The following is a 24,323-nucleotide window of genomic DNA, read 5'->3' as shown; positions in this document are numbered from 1 at the left end:
TAATGTGAAGAGTATCATTTCATCTCCAGACCAAAAGTGTAGCTTTAGCCACTTACACCGTAAACAGAATCACATTACTCATCTCCCGCACTCGGTTAAATAGAGTGATAACAGTTCAGATTATAGGGGACAAGTTATTGGTACAGATGCATGGATAGATAGCGGGAGATAGAGAAACACAAACTGGCAGTGTCTTTAGAACCTGATAATGTAATTCAATCTCAGAGATCCACATCTCCTGTGAAACAGTGAGGAAATAAAAATATTTAATTTACAGTCCAGATGTGAGTCCATTCTGTTGGTGATGTGGAAGGTGTGACGTGGTTCCAGAAACCGCCCCTATCAGGGAATCAATGGGCGGCGTCTGTAACCTCGCCCCCAGCTCCCGGGTATTTAACTGCTGTCACTGGGACCGCAATACAACAGTCCGGGAGTGGGTTTGCCCAGTGAGTTCTTGCCAGAACCATTCACCACACATTGCCAGGAGGATGAGGTCGGCGATTGCGCTCAGTCTGTTGCTGGCTTTCTTTTCCCGTGAGTAGTTTTTATCCTCCAATCTCTCACTGTTACTGTCTCAGTGTTAGTCTCTCTCTGGAATGTTACAGAGTCAGGAATGATTTCACCAGGATTGATCCTCGGAGTTTTTGATTATTTTTACAGGTGTCCACTCGGATGTGGTGTTGACTCAGTCCGAGGCAGAGACCAGGATTCCCAGAGGCTCCCTGAGACTGACCTGTAAAACCAGCGGCTTCAATCTTGGTGGCACCTCGATGTACTGGGTCCGCCAGGTTCCCGGACAGGGGCTAGAGTGGCTGGTTTACTACGACAGTCCATCGAGCAAGTATTACGTCCCAGGGATTGAGAGCCGATTTACTGCGTCCAAAGACACTTCAAACAATATCTTCACGTTGGACATGAAGAAACTGAAGAGCGAAGACACCGCCATCTATTACTGTGCAAGGGACCCACAGCGAGATGAACCAGGGCTGGACCCGTACAAGAACAGATCGAGGCGGAATTCAACAACTTCCATCATAACGGTCAGTAATTGTGTCAAATGCAATGTTACCCGCAGTGTACAGAACAATACCATACACCGCTTCTTACAAAACTAACACACTGAGAATTAAATGGGAAAATCTAACACACTAACCCATCGACGGAGGGGAGGTTTGATTGTGCTCCTGTTTAATGTTAAAGTGTCAGCAATTGCAGAGCTGGAAATGATACTCGATTCACTGTGCCTGGTACATGCAGGGAGTTGGGTAGAACTGTGTTTACTCTCTAGTGTGTTGTGCAAACTGTTGGCTAAATTCTAAACTTGATCAGAAGCGAATGTGCATGTGAAGTGAATGTCTATTTGACGTGAATGTTGAGAGTCAGTACTGAGCAGAGAGTGAGTGCAGTATATGCGCGGGTTCCTGTCACTGTGGGACTACAGCAGTGGGCCACGGTGGTATACAGAGCGAGCTCTCTATACAAAAACCCCAGACAGGGAGTTTGGTCAAACCTGCGATCATTAAAACGCCAGGAGCGTCGAAGGAACTGAGGCTTAAATAAAAATAAATAGAAGTAAAATATTTATCTATCTATATATATATTTAAATGCATAAAAATGTTTTCTTCTTTATTACTATTGATTGCCATGCTGAATCTGCACAGATGCTTCAGAAGTATTCCAATCATTTTTGTAAATATAATGAACGGTACAAAATGAAATATCTCGCTGAGTCACTCTTACAGGAGTCGGAATCGGGTTTTTAGAGCTGGGTGGAATTTAATCTCTGTATTTTACAGTTAACAGTCCACCGGAGTATTTGACATGACGTGTCTCACTGTGTAACGAAATGGACTACTGGGGACAAGGGACCATGGTGACGGTGACTGCAAGTAAGGAACATTCACTCATTCAGTGACTCTTGTATTTGTGTCTTTATTTTATATTTCTGTTTATTTTAATAATTATTTTGTTCACTGAAATTTGGGTTCGGTGGATTTTGTTTTTAGATTTTTTGCAATGTTCAATGTGATTCTGCTGCAAAGTGATTATAGAATTCAACTGTTTCTCCACTGAAAATGTTGTTGATGTGATTTGGTATTTATTTGCTGACGAGACATGTGCCTGGGTTACTCTAAATACGTTATGGTTTTTACACTGTTTGATGTTTCTGCAATGTTTAATTTTGGTGATCTCTAATTGCTGCAGTTTTTCTGATCGAATGCAAACATTGTGTATAAATATGTTTAAAAGAACATTGTAGGCACAAAACAGAAAGCTTAGCGATCAGTAAATAAGCTTAAGGAATTTTAAGTTTTTTTTAATGAAATTGCATTGTCATCTACTGACCGAATGTTTCCGAACGCTCAGATTCAATACGTGAGCTGCTACTGTACTTAAGAACTGGAAAATTAACATATTTCACGCTAGGACACAGTTAAATTAATATTATTAACATTAATATAATGTAGCAATATCAACACGTTTTATTAAATATGCTATAATATCAACATTAATGTATTTAACATGATCCGTTTGATCGCAATTCTGCTTTCATTATTTTATATTTCTGTTGAATTCAATCTTTAGTTATTTCAGTGTTAGGCGGGTTTGGTGATTGTGTAATGAGATTTTTTGCAATGATACATTTGATTCTGCTGAAAGGGTTTATAAAATGAAGCGTCTGCTCCATGAAAGGTTCTGTCGAGGGATTTCGCCCCTCAGTGATGTGATTTAGTGTTGATCTGCTGAGGAGAGGTATGCCTGTGTTACTCAGAATACCTAGAATTTGTGAAACTGTTTGGCGTTTCTACAATGTTTAATATCAGTGTCAGCGGGTAGCATCAGGTTTCTGCTCGAATGCAAACACGATATGTGTTTGAAACTGTTTGAAAACAGATTATAGGCAGAGAACAGGACGGGTTTAGAAATCAGAAATCATTGAAAGGTATTTTAACATAACAATTATACAAGTGATAAATATATATTCAACTATTAATCTATCTTTACGATGCTGATATTTTATTGTGTGAAATGTAACTAATTGCCATCTACATAATTAATGTGTTCAGGTTGTAGTTGAATTAAATGAATATTAAGCAACCGATTATAATGCGATAATATCTCCCAGTGTTGTTAAAATATGCTATAAGTCTAATGTTAATTTCCTCAATATTATTCGCTTTCCAAAATTCTGCTCTGCACTGGGATCCATTAAGGGAAGCAGAATTTTTTAGAGGCTGGACACAGTTATTAATTATGCCTGCAATTATTTCACTGACAACATATTGATTCCACCGCTGTATTCAGTTGTGTCAGGAGTTCAATTACTTGCTACCTCCTGTTTACACAGATGAATGATTGAGGGCAATTAATTATAACTTAAAGCCGTGTTGTAAATTGCATTTTGTCAATTTAATATATCTGCCGGGGTATGACATTCTCACTGTGCAGCCGAAATTTGTTATTGATTCAATATTGTGTGTTGTTTGATAGAGTTATTACTAAATTAATCTTGAACACTTTGCAAGACCAAAAGCTGAGAGACAGGCGTCGCTGGCAGTCAAAGAATTGTTCATGTCATTATATTTAAATGCAAGGCAGGTTCCGACTGCGTATGGCTGGAGACAGGCAAATACTGCATTCAAGCAGATTAATTTACTTACAAAAGGTTCATCTTATTTTGAATTTAAAACAAAATCTATTCTCCCAATACGCTGCTGTATGCGGAATAGAATAGTAGACAAAGTACAGATAATATCTGAGAGTTATGTTTAATTCTTATGAATATTAAATTGATGAACAAAGTTTCTCCTCCATTTGCTCATTCAGTTTCAATGTCGCATACGGTCTGAATGATTTGTTATCCTCCAGTTTTCACTGACCATTCGGGAAACTATTTTAAAGAAGTAGCAGAATATATTTAATCATTAAATTGGGGCATTGTGTGAATAACGGGAGTGAACTATAAAAGATTGTCTGTGTTACTAAACAGCGGAGGATCTGCTACTAACTGTAAACTACACGGGTGGGTTTTAATCAATAATGACATTTTTGGGGTTTAAGATTGAGGAGAATCTTTCAGCTCGAGATTCCAGCATTAGTAAACAAGCGGTTTACAACCATTGGAGTTGTGACCCCGGCTGGACAGAGAACTATTTAAAATAGTCCACCCTTAAATCGATCATGTGAAATGTTCTCTGCGAATAGACGCAGTTTATCCAATATCAGAAACATGCAGAGTTTAAAAAGATGTCGGTCGAGAGCGGGACAGCGATTATTGTCAATTATTCAAATTTGTTTCGATTTAAGTAAAAAAAAAGGTATTTTTCTGAGTATTGATATATTAATATGCTGCTTAATATTTTAATATTCATGAATTGTTATAATAAGTTAAGTTAACCTTAATATATCACAAGTTACCAGGCAGAAAAAGGTTTTAAAATTATTATTAATTAATTGTATTAGTAAGGCTGAAATTCAAGCACGTTAATTTAATTTCAAAAGTTCCAGGTACGTGTGCTTCTGAGCAGGAAGAACCAGATAGGCACTCAGATTATTTTCAATAATCAGCTAACATGAACATTAACTTAGACAGTAACATCAGTGCTATTTCATTAAACATAAACGGTCCATTACAATTGTGTTGCATACTGGTCAGTATTACACTTATTGCAAAATCTCAAGGGTTGCAGATAATGTTTAATTAATTCATAAGATAATTTAGAAAACAATGCATGTATAACCCGGCTGTGCTGAGTTCGATAAGGTGTCGCTGCAGATTTTAGTGAATTAACTTCCTGTTTTGCCTCGATGATTTTACAGGTTATATTTACTGATGAAAAGATATAAAATCAGTGGGTGATCAGGTTTCATTGTAGATGTCCCCTGGATTGTGATATTCTTATTCTGTCACTGATTCCCGTGTGACGGGCAGCAAATTCCCGTGGAATGTGAATTATTTCCAGATACTTGCTTTCAGGGAAGTTCTTTTTTACACGGTTTACAACATAGTTGACAGAGATGGAAAAATGGCTGGATGTTGAAGAATCTCTCAAATTAATATCAGTTGAATTTCAAAGAATCTGCAGAGTTGAGGTGGTTGGAAATTGACAAGAAGTAAATAAGAAATCAAGCAGCGTCATTGAAATTACAGAGTGAGCTGGTCTCTCTGTTCCGTTTCTGTGCGCCTGCTCACTGCGTGAGAATCAGGAGTCCTCCTGACGGATTGTAAAACTTCTGGATTGTGATCCTGTATTGCAGGGAGTGTAATTTAACTCAGTTATTTAAGAAACTGGCATATGTGAGAAACGTGAAAGATTGACTTTAAGGTTGTGGAGTCGCCGCAGAAATGAGATCGGTAACCCAGATTAGGATAGTCAGAAGGAGCAGTTCCAAAACACCATGGGGAGAGAGTAGAAGGAGCTTTAATCAGTTTCTAACCCGGTTGTACCTGCCCTGGAAGTGTTTGATGGGACAGTGAAGAAGGAGCTTTACTCTGTACTCTGTATCTAACCCGTGCTGTACGTGCCCTGAGAGTGTTTGATGGGACAGTGTAGAGGGAGTGTTACTCTGTATCTGACCCATGCTGTACCTGCTGTGGACGTGTTTGATGGGACAATGTAGAGGGAGCTTTACTCTGTATCTAGCCCATGCTCTACATGCCTTTGGAGTGTTTAATGGGACAGTGCAGAAATAATTTTACTCGGAATCCAAACCTTGCTATATTTGACCCGTCATACAGGGTAGTGAAGTATAATGTTCATTCAACCTTTGCTTTACATGACCTTAAGCCCCAGATAGATCGGTGAAGAGGGAGATTTACTCTATCGGATCGATCCTGTATCTGATTTGAGTGATTTCCCAAAAATATTGAAGGAACCTCATCTGCTTCTAACTAATAAGATATCGAATTCGTAATGTTTATAGAATTTGAGCATCAGATAATTATTGAATGAGATTGGTCTGATCCGAAGCTCACTTTCAGAACAAACACTTTCAGGATAGCAGCATCTCGTCTGATCTGCTGGGTACTCCAATTTATTTTGGCAATTTTGTACCTGCACTGGGATTTTTTGATGAAACACCGTAGAGGGAGATTTATTCTGTATCTAACCCATGCTGAACATGCCCTGGGAATGTTTAATGGGACACTGTAGAGGGAGCTTTACTCTGTACCTGTCTTGGCAGTGTTTGATGGAACAGTGTAGAGAATGCTTTATTCTTTATCCAAGCCTTACTATACCTGCTCTGAGTGTGTTTAATTGGCAGTGTGGAGGGAAATTTACTTTTTATCTAACTCGTGCCGTACATGCCCTGGGAGTGTTTGATGTGACAGTGAAGAGGGAGCTTTACTCTGCAACTAACCCGTGCTTTACCTTAAATGGCAGTGCTTGATGGGACATTGCAGAGATAGCTTTAATCAGTATTTAACCTTTTATTTACAAGGACGTGGAGCTTAATTGGGTCCTTCAATATAGCTTGATCTATTTAATCAGAGCTCGAGGTGAGCTGGTGCGCTTTAATGGATCAGTGTATAGGAAGCTTTTCTTTGTACTTGTGATAATTGTGCTTAATCTAATCGGTCAATTTGATAACACATTTTAAGGGAAGGCATTTCGTAGCACATCTCTGCAGTACTTGAGCTGGGAATGTTTGACGGGATAATACAGATAACGTATTACTCTGTATGCAACCCTTGCTATACCTGTCCTGACACACACGGCAGCACAGCGGGAGCTTTGCTCTCTTATCCGTGCTGTATCGGACCTGAGAGTGCTTGGTCAGGCAGTGTTCAAGGCACCGTTATATGCGACTAACAGATAGCAGATAAACTGCTCGTGCCAGATATATACAATAAATCGCTCCATTGCCCAGATTAAACAACGCACATTCATTGATGTTTATATTCTTTCTGAAAAAAAGCCCAAATTTATATGAATTATTAATTTTTGAACATTTTAAGCATCAGATTACTATTGAACACGATTGGCCTGATCCTCAGCTCACTTTCAGAACAAACCGTTTTAGGAAGTGAATAACGGTCCAGAAAGCAGCGCCTGTTCTAATCTGTTGGGAGGCTGTAAGATATTTTCACAATTTAAATGGAGAATATCGAGATTCCCGCTTCAAATAACCGTCATGGGGACCTCATGTTTAGAAACATTATGTTGTTCAATTCTTCCTGAGAAGGTTAAAGGCAGGGACAAACTATGACGAGATGCAGCTATTGGCCTGGGTCACAACACAAGGCACACAATCACTGAGCTGTAATTCTGTGAAACATTTAAAGAGATAGAGTCAACCTGCAATAAGTCATCATTCACAATGAACGTTAAGCCTTTATAACAGCATGCGATTGACTAATTTGTGTCAGATTTATAAGATCCCTTTATTTTAAATATCCTCTTTCATTATAACGAACAATAAAAATAGATCTGGTAGAGGTGTCCAAAATATGAAGCGTTTCCTTTAATTAAATCTAGAAGAACTATTCCCACTGACTCGTGTAGAATGATAGCATCTCACAGCACTGGAAAGGCCATTCAGGCATCGTGCCTGTGCCGGCTCTGAAAGAGCTGTCCAATTTATACCAACCCCCCAGGGTTTTGCTTGTAACCGTGCAATTGAGTCATCCTGACTTACAGGAGGAAATGTCTGGAGCATTCCTGAAATTACCAACCCTCTGTGTGAAAAAATTACCCCAATTTCCCCTTTTGATCTTTTGCCAATTATTTTAAATCTGTGACCTTTGGTTATCCACCTACTTTCCAGCGGAAGCAGTTTCTCATTACTTGCTCTGTCAAAACATGTCATAATGTTTAATATCTCTCTTAAGTCTCCTCTTAACCTCTGCTCCAAGGAGAACATCCCAGCTTCTGCAATCTCTCCATATAACTGAAGACCACATCCCTGGCATCATCCTGGTAAAAGCCTCCCCTCTACATACACTCCCCAAGGGCTTGACATCCTTCCTACATTGTTGTGCCAGAATTGTGCACAATACTCCAGCTGAGGCCTAACACGTGATCTGTACGTTTATCAAAACCGCCTTGTGTTTGTAGTCAATGCCCCATTTACAAAGTAAAGTATCCCATACGCTTTCATAACAGTCTTACCAGTTTGCCCTGCCCCCTTCAAATATTTGTGAATATGTACATCTAGATCTCTTTGTTCATGCATCCCCTCAAAACAATACAATTTAGATTATACTGCCTCTCCATCTTCCACCCAATGTGCATCGCTTCTCAATGATTCGCATTAAATTGCAATTGCCATGTCCCAGCCTATTTCACTGGTCCATCTGTCTCCTCATGGAGTCTGCTGCTTTCATGCTCACTATTGGCTACATTGCCAGGTTTTGCATCATCTTCGAAATTCGATATTGTATTCCCTATAACCAAGCCCAGGTCATTGTTATATAACAGGAACAACAATGGGAACTGAAATGGGCCATTTAAGGAGAAACTTCCAATTAACCAGATTTTGGAATGGTATTTTATTCGGATTATTAATTGAATGGGAGGGAGGAGGAAACTCAAGAGACATGCATTCAATAGGATGGGATAGAGCCCAGATCACAGTGCACTGAGCGACATCGCTCTCCCGCAAATGCTGAGAAAATAAGGGAGAAATTAGACTCAATCGCGATTCACCTACAACTTGAATCTTAGAAAGTAGACTATGTTGAATTATGTGGTAGGCAAATTTAGAGGGTTTTTTTGTTAACATCCGAAGCAGGAATTCCGCTGTTACTTTGAAGTACAGTCACTGTTGTTTTGTAGGGATATGCCGCAGGCAATGTGCACAGAGCAAAATTCCCCAAACAGCAATTAAATAAAGGACCAGAAATGGTGCTGATTGAGAAATAAATGCAATCCGAAATAGCAGGAACACGTCTCTGTTCTTCTATTGTATGATCCAATGAAGGAGTCTTTATTGACGAGTTGTGTAAAGGTTCTTGTTGTGTAATATGATAGAGCTAGGGGATAAAAAGGTGTGTTCCTCACCAGGGCATCGACAGGTGCTTATGATGGAACTGACAGAAACTCAAATGCCCGTGTAGTCTTTGATGGGGAAATGGTGGAATTAGATTATTCTGCAGTCAAATTTCGTGTTGCTTATTTCTTTTATAAGCATGGATTACAGAGTCTAACTTGTTCAATGGGCCATTCTTTCCCAGTAACACCGCCACCCCCCACCCTCTACGCCCTGCTCTCCTCTTGTGAACAACCAAGCACCGATGGCTCCATCACATATGGTTGTTTGGCGATGGACTACTCCCCCGATATAACCAGCATTTCCTGGAAGAAAGATAAAGTGCCAATCACCACTGGATTGAAGACCTACCCATCAATGCTCACCAAGAAGGGAACCTACACCCAGAGCAGCCAGTTAACCATCAACGAGACAGATGTGGGGAACAGCACAATCTACTGTGAGGTTCGACGTGGTGTATCGGTCTGGGCCATCACAATGCGAGGTTAGTGATATGGGTTACAGGGCAAACTATGATAAGGTGAGGAATTATGTTCAACTTGTGTAGAAATTTGGTTAGACAACACTTAGAGTACTGTGTACAGTTGTGGTTTCCATATCATACTTAGAATACTGCGCATCGTTCTAGTCTCCTTATCACATTTAGAATATTGTTCACAAATCTGATTTCCATCTCATACTTAGAAGAGTGTCTAAAGTTCTGGTCTCCATTTCATACTTAAAATAGTATGCACAGTTCCGTTCTCCATATCACAGTTAGAATACTGTACACAGTTCTGTTCTCCATATCACATTTAGAATATTGTTTCAAGTTCTGGTTTCCATCTCATACTTAGAATACGGTGTAAAGTTCTGGTCTCCATATCATACTTAGAATAGTACGCATAGTTCAGGTCCCCATATCACTCTTAGAATAATGTGCATGGTTCTGGTCCCCATATCGCACTGAGAATATTATGCACAGTTCTGGTCTGTATATTACACTGAGAATTCTGTGCAAAGTTCTGCTCTCTGTAAATGCCAGGTTAATGTTAGTCTGACAGCAAAGAACTTGTTAAAATATAAGGACACTTTTCATTTCATAATCATTTATTTTCTATGTTAACCATCAACGGTATACTCTTTGCCTCCCTCTCTTTATGGAGCACACACACACACATATCTGTGTATGTGTGTGTTTGAGTCTTTGTTTCACTCAGTCTGCCTATCCCTCTCAGTCTCACACTTGCTCTCTCTCTATTTCTCTAGCTCGCTGTCTGTCTCTCCCTGTTCCTGTTTTTGTATCTGTCTCTCAATGTGTCTGTCTCTTTCTCATGGTGTCTAGTTCTTTTCACAGCTCGATTCCTGCTGTCTCAAAATCTACACCCGTCAGTACCTCTTTAGTATAGTCGTGAGTATCCCCACCTGTCATGCGGGAGGAAGCATTTTCGAAATGTAGAATTGTACTTCTGTTATTCGGTATAGATTCATATTAAAAGTTCCAGAGCAACATAGAAGAGTAAAAATACAGCAAGACGATATTGGCTCTTCCATATTTTTAGGAAACGGAGACTTTTTCAGGACTCTGTGGTGTTCTGATACAGAGAGATGGATGATTGAGTTATATCTTAGTAACATTTAAAAACACACAGACGCAGTAGTCGTGGCCGAGTGGTTAAGGCAATGGACTAGATATCCATGGGAGTTTACCCGCGCAGGTTCGAATCCTGCCGACTACGGATTTCAGCATTTTTCATTCAATTTCAGACTTTAACCAGGTCCCTGCAAAACGGATCCTGAGTTGGATGGAATAACGTCCCACACCTTTCAACACTGACATGTTATTCTCATTTTCATTAATCTGCAATATTTACGATACATGCGGATAGAAAAACGCAAAAATCAGCTCAATTCGCGACAGTGATTCAGCCTGTCTATCCCTCTATATGTCTAAGGCACTCTGTGTATGTCCATTGGTGCATCTATATTTTTGGTTATGTATGCGTGTGTGTCTCTGTGTCTGTCTATCTGTGTGTGTGTCTCTGTGTCTGTCTATCTGTGTATATGTCTCTGTGTATGCGCAACTGTCTGCGGATATCATCACCATGAATTTGGTATGTCCTGGAACTTTTAAAAAAGATTTGGGGAAAATAATACGGTTGTGACATTTGATATCGGCTTTGCTTCAGCGACAGCATTTTCGACTTCAAGTCCCACTCCTGAGACTTGAGCATATAATCTTGGTTGACACTCAAGTGCAGTACTTGGGGAATTTTGCATTGTTGAAGATGGTGACTTTCGGATGAAATGTTAAATTGTAGCTCCATCTGCTCTCTCGGGTGAATGTGAATGTTCCGACAGCATTATTCGATAAAGAGTACTGAGTTGCCCCCATGTCACTTTTATATAAATATTCTGAAATGCTCACTGAAAACCTGTGTGTATGCGTGTGTCTGTGAGGGTGGTGCTCAAGCCCAGATTCTCACAGAGACAGAATGTGAAGGTTCACAAGTCCAGAATGGCCGAGTGTATAAGTCGTTGCATTTAAGATCCAATGGGTTTATAGTTACGTGGGTTCGAACCCCACTCCTGGTAACTCTTGAATTTAACACCGATTTTCTCCCATCCTGCTCATTGATACCCTAATGCCTTCTGTTGAAACTGTAACTCTGTCACATTCTCAACTGACCAAGAAATGGGATTGTGAAGTGCCTCTCACTCTATGTCTTTAGAGAGCTCTGTATATCTTTACGTGTTTGAGTCTCTGACTCAATGTGTCTGAGGACCAACAAGCTGAATTCAGGGAGCTAGGAGTTAAATTAAAAAGTAGGATTTCAAAGGTCGCAAACTCATAATTGCTACCAGCGCCACCTGCTAGTCGGAGCAGGAATCGCAGGATAGCTCAGATGAATCCGTGGCTTGAAGTGTGGTGCAGATGGGAGGGATTCAAGTTCTGGGACTTTCGAACCGGTTCTGCAGGAGGTGGGACCAGAACGAAACCGGACGGTCTGCACCTGGGCAGGACCAGAACCAATGTTCAAGGTGGAGTGCATGCTAGCGTTTCTGGGGAGGGTTTAAAGTAATATGGCAGGGCGACGGGAGACAGAGGGAAGTAGAATGGGCGCAGAAGTGAAAGAATAAAAGAAAAGGTGGAGGGCAGAGAAACCCACGGCAAAAATCAAATAGGGCCTTTTACAGCAAAATTCTAAAGGGACAACGTGTGTTAAAATAACAAGCCTGGAGATTCTGTGCCTCATTGCGAGGAGTATTCGTAATAAGCTGGACGAATTAACTGCACAAGCAGCAATTACTGAATATGAAATAATTGACATCACGGAGACATGGCTCCAGGGTGACCAAGGCTGGGAATTCAACATTCAGGAAGCATAGACAGAAATGAAAAGGTGGTAGGGTAGCGTTGCTGGTTAAAGAGGAAATTAAGGCAATAGTGAGGAAATTAAGGCAATAGTAAGGAACGACATTAGCTTGGATGATGTGGAATATGAATGGGTGGAGCTGCGGAATACCAAAGGGAAGAAAACGCAAGTGGAGTTGTGTACAGATCAGCAGACAGTAGTAGTGAGGTTGGGGACAGCATCAAACAAGAAATTAGGGATGCGTGCCATAAAGATACAGCTGTTATCAAGGGCGACTTTACTTTACATGTAGATTGGGCTAACCAAACAGGTAGCAATATGGTGGAGGAGTATTTCCTCGAGCGTATTAGGGATGGTTTTCTCACTCAGTATATCGAGGGATCATCTAGAGGGCTGGCCATCCTAGACTGGGTGGTGTGTAATGAGAAAGGACCAATTAGCAATCTTGTTGTGCGAGGCCCCTTGGGAAAGAGTGACCATAATAAGGTAGAATTCTTCATTAAGGTGGCGAGTGACACAGTTAATTCAGAGACTAGGGTCCTGAATTTAAGGAAAGATAACTTCGATGGTATGAGGCGTGAATTTGCTAGAATAGACTGGCGAATGATACTTAAAGGGTTGAAGGTGGATAGGCCATGGCAAACATTTAAAGATCAAATGGATGAACGTCAACAATTGTATTTCCCTGTCTGGAGTAAAAATAAAACGGGGAATGTGGCTCAACCGTGGCTAACAAAGGAAATTAAGGATAGTGTTAAATCCAGGGAAGAGGCATATAAATTGGCCAGAAAAAGCTTCAACCTGAGGACTGGGAGGAATTTAGAATTCGGCAGAGGAGGACAAAGGGTTTAATTAGGAGGGGGAACATAGATTATGAGAGGAATCTTGCTGGGAACATAATAAAGTTCGATAGATATGTGAAGACAAAAAGATTAGAGAAGACAAACGTAGGTCCCTTGCAATCAGATTCAGGTGAATTTATAATGGGGAAGAAGGCAATTGTAGACCAGTTGAACAAGCACTTTGGTTCTGTCTTCACGATGGAAGAAACGCATAACCTTCCAGAAATACTAGGGCACCAAGGATCTAGCGAGAAGGAGGAACTGAAGGAAATCCTTATCAGTCAGGTAATTGTGTTCGGGAAATAAATGGGATTGAAGGCCGATAAATCCCCAGGGCCTGATAGTCTGCATTGGAAAGTACTTAAGGAAGTGGCCCTAGAAATAGCGGATGATCATTTTCGAACAGTCTATCGACTTTAGATCAGTTCATATGAACTGAAGGGTAAATAATGTAACACCACATTTTAAAAAAGGAGGGAGATAGAAAGCGGATAATTACAGACCGGTTAGCCTGACATCAGTAGTGGGGAAAATGTACGAATCAATTTATTAAAGATGAAATAGCAGCGCATTTGGAAAGCAGTGACAGGATCGGTCCAAGCTGCATGAATATATGAATGGGAAATCAAGCTCGACAAAACTTCTGGAATTATTTGCGGATGTAGCTAGTATAATGACAAGGGCAACCAGTGGATGTGGTGTATTTGGACTTTCAAAAGGCTTTCAACAAGGTCCCACACACGTATTGATGTGCAAAGTTAAAGCACATGGTATTGGGGGTAATGTACTGACGTGGATAGAGAACTGGTTGGCAGACAGAATGCAGAGAGTCGGGATAAACGGTCCTTTTCAGAAAAGCAGGCAGTGACTAGTGGGGTGCCACAGCGCTCAGTGCTGGGATCCCAGCTATTTACAATATACATTAATGATTTAGATGAAGGAATTGAGTGTAATATCTTCAAGTTTGCAGATGATACTAACAGGGTGGCGGTGTGAGCTGTGAGGAGGACGCTAAGAGGCTGCAGGGTGACTTGGACCGGTTAGGTGAGAGGGCAAATGCATGGCAGATGCAGTATAATGTGGATAAATATGAGGTTATCCACTTTAGTGGCAAAAACACGAAGGCAGAATATTATCTGTATGGCAGCAGATTTGGAAAACGGGAGCTGCAACGAGACCTGGGTGTCATGGTACATCAGTCATTGAAAGCTGGCATGCAGTTCCAGCAGGCAGTGAAGAAGGCAAATGGTATGTTGGCCTTCATAGCTAGGGGATTTGAGTATCGGCGCAGAGAGGTCTTACTGCAGTTGTACAGGACCTTTGTGAGACCTCACCTGGAATATTGTGTTCAGTTTTGGTCTCGTAATCTGAGGAAGGTCTTTCTTGCTATTGAGGGAGTGCAGCAAAGGTTTACCTGACTGATTCCCGGGATGGCAGGACTGACATATGAGGAGAGATTGAATCGACTGTGTCTCTGTGTCTGTCTATCTGTATATATGTCTCTGTGTATGTGCAACTGTCTGTGGAAATCATCACCGTGAACTTGGTATGTCCTGGAACTTAAAAAAAAAGACTTGGGGAAAGTAATACGGCTGTGAACTTTTGTCTCAGCTTTGGTTCAGTGGCAGCATTCTCGACTGAATCAGGAGTTTGTGTGTTCAAGTCGCACTCCTGAGACTTGAGCATATAATCTTTGCTAACACTCAACTGCAGGACTTGGGGAATTTTGCATTGTTGAAGCTGTTGACATTCGGATGAAATGTTAAATTGAAGCTCCGTCTGCGCACTCGGGTGGATGTGAGAGGTCCCAGAGCATTACTTCAAAAAGAATAGGAGAGTTGCCCCCGTGTCAATATTGCTAAAAATGATCGGAAATGCTCCCTGAATCCCGATGTGCATGTGTGTGGCTGTGGGGGTGGAGATGAAGCCCAGATTCTCACAGAGACAGAATCCAATTGCTGACGGGACCAGGATGGCCGAGTGGTTAAGGCGTTGGGCTGGTGATCCAATGGGTTTTTACGCTCGTGGGTTCGTATCCCAGTCCTGGTGATTGCTTAATTAAACAAAGATTGTTTTCCCATCCTGCTCAGTGATACCCGAATTTCATCTGTTGCATTTGCATTTTTCTGTAACTCGGTGACACTCTGAGCAGATAATGAAATGAAATTGTGCAATGTATCTGTGTCGCTAAGTCTCTGCCTCTCTCTCCCTTTAGAGAGCTGTGTATGTGTTTGTGTATTTGAATCTTTGTCTCTCTCAGTCTGCCTCTCTCTGATTCACTCTGTCTGTCCCTTTTACTTTGTTTGTCTCTGTCTCTCAATCTGTCTCTTTCTCACGGTGTCAAGTTCTGTTCCAAAGGGATTCTCTCAGACTATCTGTCTGACTGTCTCTCTCTTTCCATCATCTCTGTCTGTCCATGTCTTTGCCTGTCTCTATTACTCCCTGCCTCTAACCTGATGAGTATTTCCATCATTTTCTGTTTTTGCCTCTTTGTCTCTCTCTCTATCTGTCTTTTTCTCTATCTGTCTCCCTCTTTGTCTCTCTCTTTGTCCCTGGCTTTTTCTTTTCATTCCATCACTATTTGCCTCCCTCTCTTTTTGGAGCACGCAAACACATCTCTGTGTATGTATGTTTTCAAGTCTTTGTCTCACTCAGTCTGACCCTCCGTCTCAGTCTCAAACTTTCTGTCTCTCTCTGTCTCTATCTCACTTTCTGTCACTCCCTGTTTCCCTGTTTGTCTCTGTTTCTCAATGTGTCTCTCTCTTTCTCACGGTGTCCAGTTCTGTTCCAATCGGATTCTCTCAGTCTCTCTTTCTGACTGTCTCACTCTTTCCCATCATCTCTGTCTGTCTATGTCTCTGCCTGTCTGTCTCTCTTTGTCTGTCTCTGTTAGTCCCTGTCTCTAACCTGATAAGAGTTTCCATCATTTTCTGCTTTTGTCTCTATCTCTCTCTCTCTATCTGTATCTCTCCTTGTCACTGTATTTATCATTGTCTTTCTCTCATTCTATCCCTCTCTCTCTTAATAGATCACACACACAGACCTCTGTATATATATGTGTTTGAGTCTTTTTCTCACTCAGTCTGCCTCTCCTTCTCAGTCTCACACTTTCTGTCTCTCGTTGTCTCTATCTCGCTGTCTGTCTCTCCCTGTTTGTCGTTTTCCTCTGTCTCTCAATGTGTCTGTCGACTTTTCATGGTGTCCAATTCTATTCACAACTCGATTCCTGCTCTGACAGAACTGATGCTCGTCAGTTTCTCGTTTGTAAAGTGGTGAGTATCCCCGCCTGTCATGAGGAGTCCGGGGATCAATTCCCCGACGGGGAGGCAGTTGTTTCAAAATGTTGAATTTTACTTCTGTTTCTTGGAAGAGATTCATATTAAAAAGTTCCAGAGCAATATAGAACTGTAAAAATACAGGTAGAGGAGATTGCCTCTTCCTGATTTTGAGCAAACGGAGACTTTTTCATGATTCTTTGGCCGTCTGCTGCACAGAGATGGATGACTGAGTTGTTTCTGCGTAACGTTCAAGGAGGCAGAAATGCATTAGTCGTGGCCGAGTGGTTAAGGCGATGAACTCGAAATCCATTGAGTTTTCCCCATGCAGGTTCGAATCCTGCAGACTTCGATACCCAGCATTTTTCATTGCATTTCACAATTTAACCATGTCTCTACAAAACTGATCCTGAGATAGGTGGAATAACATCCCACACCTTTCAACACTGACATCTCTTTCTGATATTTATTAATCTGCAATATTAAAGATACATACGGATAGAAAAACTCAAAAAGCTGTCAAAGTTTATACAGTGATTCAGACTGCCTATCCTTCTATATGTCTAAGGCATCGGTGCATCTCCGTTGGTGCGTGTAACTGTCTGTGGAAATCACCACCATGAATTTGGTATGTCCTGGAACTTATAAAAAAGAATTGGGAAAAATAATACTGTTGTGAACTTTGGTATCGGCTTTGTTGCAGTGGCAGCAGTCTCGACTGAATCAGGAGTATGTGTGTTCAATTCCCACTCCTGAGACTTAAGCATATAATCTTGGCTAACACTCTAGTGCAGCACTTGGGGAATTTTGCATTGTTGAAGCTGTTGACGTTCGGATGAAATGTTAAATTGAAGCTCCGTCTGCACCCTCGTATGGATGTGAAACATCCCAGAGCATTACTCGAAAAAGAATAGGAGAGTTGCCCCCGTGTCAATATTACTAAAAATGTTCGTAAATGCTCACTGAAAAACGATGTGTATGTGTGTGTCTGTGGGAGTGGGGTTGAATCCAGATTCTCGCAGAGACAGAATCCAGATTGTGACAGGACCAGGATGGCCGCGTGGTTAAGGCGGTGGCTTTAAAATTCAATGGACATTTCCCGCGTGGGTTTGTACCCCACTCCTGGTATCTCTTTAATTTAACACGGATTTCCTCCCATTCCGATCAGTGATACCGGATTTTCATCTGTTGAATCTGCAATTTTCTGTACCTATGTGACACTCTGAGCCGATAATGAAATGAAATTGTGAAATGTATCTGTGTCGCTCGGTCTCTGCCTCTCTCTCTCTTTCGAGAGCTGTGTATGCGTTTGTATGTTTGAGTCTTTGTCTCAATCTATCTGTCCCTGTTTCTCGATTTGTCTCTGTCTCTCAATCTGTCTCTTTCTCACGGTGTCCACGTATGTCCCAATGGGATTCTCTCAGACTCTTTGTCTGACTGGCTCTCTCTTTCCCATCATTTCTGTCTGACCATGTCTTTGCCTGCCTCTGTTCGTCCCTGTCTCTAACCTGAGAAGTATTTCAATCATTTTCATTTTTTGTCTCTATCTCTCTCTCGCTATCTGTCTCTCTCCTTGTCACTGTCTTTATCATTGTATTTCTCTCACTCTTTCCCTCTCTTTCTTTATAAATCACACACACACATCTCTGTATATGTTTGTATTTGAGTCTTTTTCTCACTCAGTCTGCCTCAGACTCATAATTTCTGTCTCTCGTTGTCTCTATCTCGTTGTCTGTCTCTCCCTGTTTGTCGGTTTGTCTCTGTCTCTCAATACGACGGTCGGCTTCTCATGGTGTCCAGTTCTGTTCACATCTCGATTCCAGAGCCAATATCTGTCAGTTCCTCGTTAGTATAGTGGTGAGTATCCCTGCGTGTCATGCGGGAGACTGGGGTTCAATTCGCCGACGAGGAGGCAGTTGTTTCAAATATACAAAGTTTTACTTTTGTTTCTTGGTATCGACTCATGTTGAAAAGTTCCAGAGTATATAGAACATTAAAAATACAGCAAGATCAGATTGCTACTTCCAGATTTTTAGCAAACGGAGACTGTTTCAGGATTCTGTGGCCGTCTGCTGCACAGAAATGGATGACTGAGTTTTATCTGAGTAACATTTAAAGAGGCAGCGGACCAGTCGTTGTGGCCGAGTGGTTAAGACGATGGACTGAAAATCCATTGGGGTTTCCCCGTGCAGATTTGATTCCGGCCGACTGCGTTTCTCAGCATATTTCATTCTGTTTGATAATTTAACCAGGTTCATGCAAAACTGATTCTGAGATAGATGGAACAAAAGGCAGCCAAAGTAGCGACAGTGAACCTGCCTGTCGATCCATCTATTTGTATAAGGCACTCTGTGTATATCTTGATCTGGGTGTCATGGTACATCAGTCAGTGAAAGTTGGCACGCAGGTGAAGCAGGCAAATGGCATGTTCGCCTTCATAGCTGGGTGATTTGAGTACAGGAGCAGGGAGGTCTGACTGCAGTTGTACAGAGCCTTGGTGGGGTCACACCTGGAATATTGTGTTTAGTTTTGTTCTCACAATCTGAGGAAGGACGTCCTTGCTATTGAGGGAGTACAGCGAAGATTCGCCAGCTTGATTCCCGGGATGGCAGGACTGACATATGAGGAGAGACTGGATCAACTGGGCTGGTATCCACTGGAGTTTAGAAGAATGAGAGGCGCTCCCATAGAAATATATAAAATTCTGACGAGATTGGACAGGTTAGAGGCGGGTAGAATGTTCCCATTGCTGTGGAATTCGAGAACCAAGGGTGACAGTGTAAGATTAAGTGGTAAGGTATTTAGGACCGAAATGAGGAGAAACTTCTTCACTCTGGCATTCTCTACCGCAGAAAGTTGTTGAGGCCAGATCGTTAGATATATTCAAAACGGAGTTAGATATGGCCCTTACGGCTAAAGTGATCAAGGGGTATGGAGAGAAAGCAGGAAAGGGGTACTGAGGTTGAATGATCAGCCATGATCTTATTGAATGATGGTGCAGGCTCGAAGGGCCGAATGGCCTACTCCTGCAACTAATTTATTTGTTTCTATGTTTCTATGTTGATGCGTGTATATTTTTGGTTATTGTGTGTGTGTGTGTCTGTGTATGTCTGTCTGTATGCATGTCTCTGTGTATGTGCAACTGTCTATGGAAATCATCACCATGAATTTGGTGCGTCCTGGAAATTTTAAAAAGCTTCGGGAAAATAATACGGTTGTGATCTTTGGTATCGGCTTTTTTTCAGTGGCTCCATTCTCGACTGAATCAGGAGGTAGTGTGTGTCAGTCGCACTCCTGAGACTTGAGCACGTCATCTTGGCTGACACTCAAATGCAGTGCTTGGGGAATTTTGCATTGTTGAAGCTGTTCACATTCCGATGAAATGTTAAATTGAAGCTTCATCTGCACACTCGGGTGGATGTGAAAGGTCCCATAGCATTCTCATGGTGTCCAGTTCTATTCAGAGCTCGAATATTGCTTTGACAAAACCCATGCGCATCAATTCCTCGTGGGAAAGTCGTGAATATCCCCGCCTGTCACACGGGAGACCACGGTTCAATTCCCTAACGGGGAGGCTGCATTTTACAAAAGGCAGAATCTTGCTTCTGTTTCTTGGTATAGATTCATATTAAAAAGTTCCAGAGCAATATAGAGCAGCAAAAATACAGCCACTTCCAGATTTTTAGCAAACGGTGACTTTTTCACTATTCTGTGGCCGTCTGCTGCACAGAGATGGATGGTTGAGTTTTAACTGAGTAACATTTAAAAAGGCAGCGAGCCAGTAGTCGTGGCCCATTGGTTAAGGCCATAGACTAAAAATCCATTCGGGTTTCCCCGCATAGATTTGAATCCTGCCGACTCCGTTTCTCAGCATAGTTCATTCTGTTTGACAATTTAACCAGATCCCTGCAAAACTGATTCTGAGATAGACGGAACAACATCCCACACCTTTCAATGCTGCCGCTATTTTCTTTCTTTCATTAATCTGCAATATTCACGATACATACGGATAGAAAATCGCAAAAATCAGCCAAAGTTGCGACAGGGATTCAGCCTGTCTATCCCTCGAGATGTCTAAGGCATCTGTGCATGTCCGTTGGTGCTTGTAAATTTTTGTGTGTGTGTCTCTGTGTCTGTCTATCTGTAAAAAATGTCTATGTGTATGTGCAACTGTCTGTGGAAATCATCACCATGAATTTGGTATGTCCTGGAACTTAAAAAAAAGACTTGGGAAAGTAATATGGCTGTGAACTTTTGTCTCAGCTTTGGTTCAGTGGCAGCATTCTTCACTGAATCATGAGTTTTTGTGTTCAAGTCGCACTCCTGAGACTTGAGCATATAATCTTGGCTAACACTCAACTGCAGCATTTGGGGAATTTTGCATTGTTGAAACTGTTGACTTTCGGATGAAATGTTAAATTGAAGCTCCGTCTGCGCACTCAGGTGGTTGTGAGATGTCCCAGAGCATTACTCGAAAAAGAATAGGAGAGTTGCCCCCGTGTCAATATTCCGAAAAATGTTCGGAAATGCTCCCTGAAACCCGATGTGTTTGTGTGTGTCTGTGGAGGTGGAGTTGAAGCCCAGATTCTCACATAGACAGAATCCAATAGCTGACAGCACCAGGTTGGCCGATGGTTAAGGCGTTGGGCTTAAGATCCAATGGGTTTATACCTGCGTGGGTTTGAACCCCACTCCTGGTAATTACTTAATTAAACAGTGATTTCTCCCATTCTGCTCAGTGATAACTGATTTTCATCTGTTGCATTTGCATTTTTCTGTAGCTCGGTGACAATCTGAGCAGATAATGAAATGAAATTGTGAAATGTATCTGTATCGCTCAGTCTCTGCCTCTCGCTCTGTCTTTAGAGAGCTGTATATGTATTTGTGTGTTTGAGTTTTTGTCTCTCTCAGTATGCCTCTCTCTGATTCACTCTGTCTGTCTGTCCCTGTTTCTCTGTTTGTCTCTGTCTCTGTCTCTCAATCTGTCTCCTTCACACAGGATCCAGTTCTGTTCCAACTGTCTGACTGTCTCGTTCTTTCCCATCATCTATGTCTTTGCCTGTCTCTGCTCGTCCCTGTTGAGTATTTCCATCATTTTCTGTTTTTGTCTCGATGTCTCTCTCTCTCTATTTATTTTCTCTCTATCTGTCTCCCTCTTTGTCTCTCTCCTTGTCCCTGTCTTTCTCTCACTCTTTCCCTCCCTCTCTTTATAAATCACACAAACACATCTCTGTATATGTATGTGTTTGAGTCTTTGCCTCACTCAGTCTGACCCTAACTCTCAGTCTCAAACTTTCTGTCTCTCTCTGTCTCTACCTCGCTGTCAGTTTCTCCCTGTTTTGCTGTTTGCCTCTCTGTCTCTCAATGTGCCTGTCTCTTTCTCACGGTGTCCAGTTGTGTTCCAATGGGATTCTCTCAGTCTCTGTCTGACTGATTCACTCTTTCCCATCATCTCTGTCTATCTATGTCTCTGCCTGCCTGTCTCTCTTTGCCTGTCGCTGGTACTTCCTGTCTCTAACCTGCTGAGAATTTCCAACATTTTCTTTTTATTTCTTTGTCTCTCTGTCTATCTGTCGCTCTCTTTCTCCATCTGTCTCTCTCCTTGTCACTTTCTTTATGATTGTCTTTCTCTCAATCTTTCCCTCTTTCTCTTTATAGATCACACACACAGATCTCTTTAGATGTATGTGTTTCAGAGTCTTTTTCTCACTCAGTCTGCCTCTCGTTTTCAGTCTCACACTTGCTGTCTCTCATTGTCTCGATCTCGCTGTCTGTCTCTCCCTGTTTGTCGGTTTGTCTCTGTCTCGCAATGTGTCTGTCGACTTCTAATGGTATCCAGTTCTATTCACAGCTCGAATATTGCTTTGACAAAACTCATGCGCATCAATTTCTCGTGGGAAAGTGGTGAATATCCCCGCCTGTCACACGGGAGACCACGGTTCAATTCCCTAACGGGGAGGCTGCATTTTACAAAAGGCAGAATTTTGCTTCTGTTTCTTGGTATCGATTCATATTAAAAAGTTCCAGGGCAATATAGAGCAGCAGAAATACAGCCTCTTCCAGATTGTTAGCAAACGGTGACTTTTTCACTATTCTGTGGCCGTCTGCTGCACAGAGATGGATGGTTGAGTTTTAACTGAGTAACATTTAAAAAGGCGGCGAGCCAGTAGTCGTGGCCCATTGGTTAAGGCCATAGACTAAAAATCCATTCGGAATCCCCGCACAGATTTGAATCCTGCCGACTCCGTTTCTCAGCATATTTCATTCTGTTTGACAATTTAACCAGGTCCCTGCAAAACTGATTCTGAGATAGACGGAACAACGTCCCACACCTTTCAATGCCGCCGCTATTTTCTTTCTTTCATTAATCTGCAATATTCACTATACATACGGATAGAAAATCGCAAAAATCAGCAAAAGTTGCGACAGTGATTCAGCCTGTCTATCCCTCAAGATGTCTAAGGCATCTTTGCATGTCCGTTGGTGCGTGTAAATTTTTGTGTGTATGTCTCTGTGTCTGTCTATCTGTAAACATGTCTATGTGTATGTGCAACTGTCTGTGGAAATCATCACCATGAATTTGGTATGTCTTGGAACTTAAAAAAAAGACTTGGGGAAAGTAATATGGCTGTGAACGTTTGTCTCAGCTTTGGTTCAGTGGCAGCATTCTTGACTGAATCAGGAGTTTGTGTGTTCAAGTCGCACTCCTGAGACTTGAGCATATAATCTTGGCTAACACTCAACTGCAGCATTTGGGGAATTTTGCATTGTTGAAACTGTTGACTTTCGGATGAAATGGTAAATTGAAGCTCCGTCTACGCACTCGGGTGGTTGTGAGAGGTCCCAGAGCATTACTCGAAAAAGAATAGGAGAGTTGCCCCCGTGTCAATATTCCGAAAAATGTTCGCAAATACTCCCTGAAACCCGATGTGTTTGTGTGTGTCTGTGGAGGTGGAGTTGAAGCCCAGATTCTCACATAGACAGAATCCAATCGCTGACGGCACCAGGATGGCCGAGTGGTTAAGGCGTTGGGCTTAAGATCCAATGGGTTTATACCCGCGTGGGTTCGAACCCCACTCCTGGTAATTGCTTAATTAAACAGTGATTTCTCCCATTCTGCTCAGTGATAACTGATTTTCATCTGTTGCATTTGCATTTTTCTGCAGCTCGGTGACAATCTGAGCAGATAATGAAATGAAATTGTGAAATGTATCTGTATCGCTCAGTCTCTGCCTCTCGCTCTGTCTTTAGAGAGCTGTATATATATTTGTGTGTTTGAGTCTTTGTCTCTCTCAGTCTGCCTCTCTCTGATTCACTCTGTCTGTCCCTGTTTCTCTGTTTGTCTCTGTCTCTCAATCTGTCTCCTTCACACGGTATCCAGTTCTGTTCCAATGGGATTCTGTCATACTCTCTATCTGACTGTCTCGTGCTTTTCCATCATCTCTGTCTTTGCCTGTCTCTGCTCGTCCCTGTCTCTAACCTGATGAGTATTTCCATCATTTTCTGTTGTTGTCTCGATGTCTCTCTCTCACTATTTATCTTTCTCTCGATCTGTCTCCCTCTTTGTCGCTCTCCTTGTCCCTGTCTTTCTCTCACTCTTTCCCTCCCTCTCTTTATAAATCACACAAACACATCTCTGTATATGTATGTGTTTGAGACTTTGCCTCACTCAGTCTGACCCTAACTCTCAGTCTCATACTTTCTGTCTCTCTCTGTCTCTACCTCGCTGTCTGTCTCTCCCTGTTTGTCGGTTTGTCTCTGTCTCGCAATGTGTCTGTCGACTTCTCAAGGTGTCCAGTTCTATTCACAGCTCGAATATTGCTTTGACAAAACCCACGCGCATCAATTCCTCGTG

At 41.8% G+C, this 24,323-nt stretch overlaps 3 non-coding genes and 1 pseudogene across 3 annotated transcripts; all 4 read left to right on the top strand.

Annotated features, from left to right (window-relative positions):
* Positions 1–479: 479 nt before the first annotated feature.
* Positions 480–24,323, top strand: part of LOC139235548 (uncharacterized) — a 44,555-nt pseudogene continuing 20,711 nt past the window's right edge.
* Positions 10,632–10,713, top strand: trnas-aga (transfer RNA serine (anticodon AGA)). Its single transcript has one exon. It is a non-coding gene; the product is annotated as a tRNA-Ser (tRNA).
* Positions 15,160–15,242, top strand: trnat-ggu (transfer RNA threonine (anticodon GGU)). The gene has a single exon. It is a non-coding gene; the product is annotated as a tRNA-Thr (tRNA).
* trnal-uaa (transfer RNA leucine (anticodon UAA)) lies at positions 23,471–23,553 on the top strand. The gene has a single exon. It is a non-coding gene; the product is annotated as a tRNA-Leu (tRNA).

The sequence above is a fragment of the Pristiophorus japonicus genome, chromosome 23, assembly GCF_044704955.1.
Source record: "Pristiophorus japonicus isolate sPriJap1 chromosome 23, sPriJap1.hap1, whole genome shotgun sequence".
NCBI lineage: Eukaryota > Metazoa > Chordata > Chondrichthyes > Pristiophoridae > Pristiophorus > Pristiophorus japonicus.
Note: the sequence above shows the minus strand (reverse complement) of the source record. Positions and strands in the feature narration are given on the sequence as shown.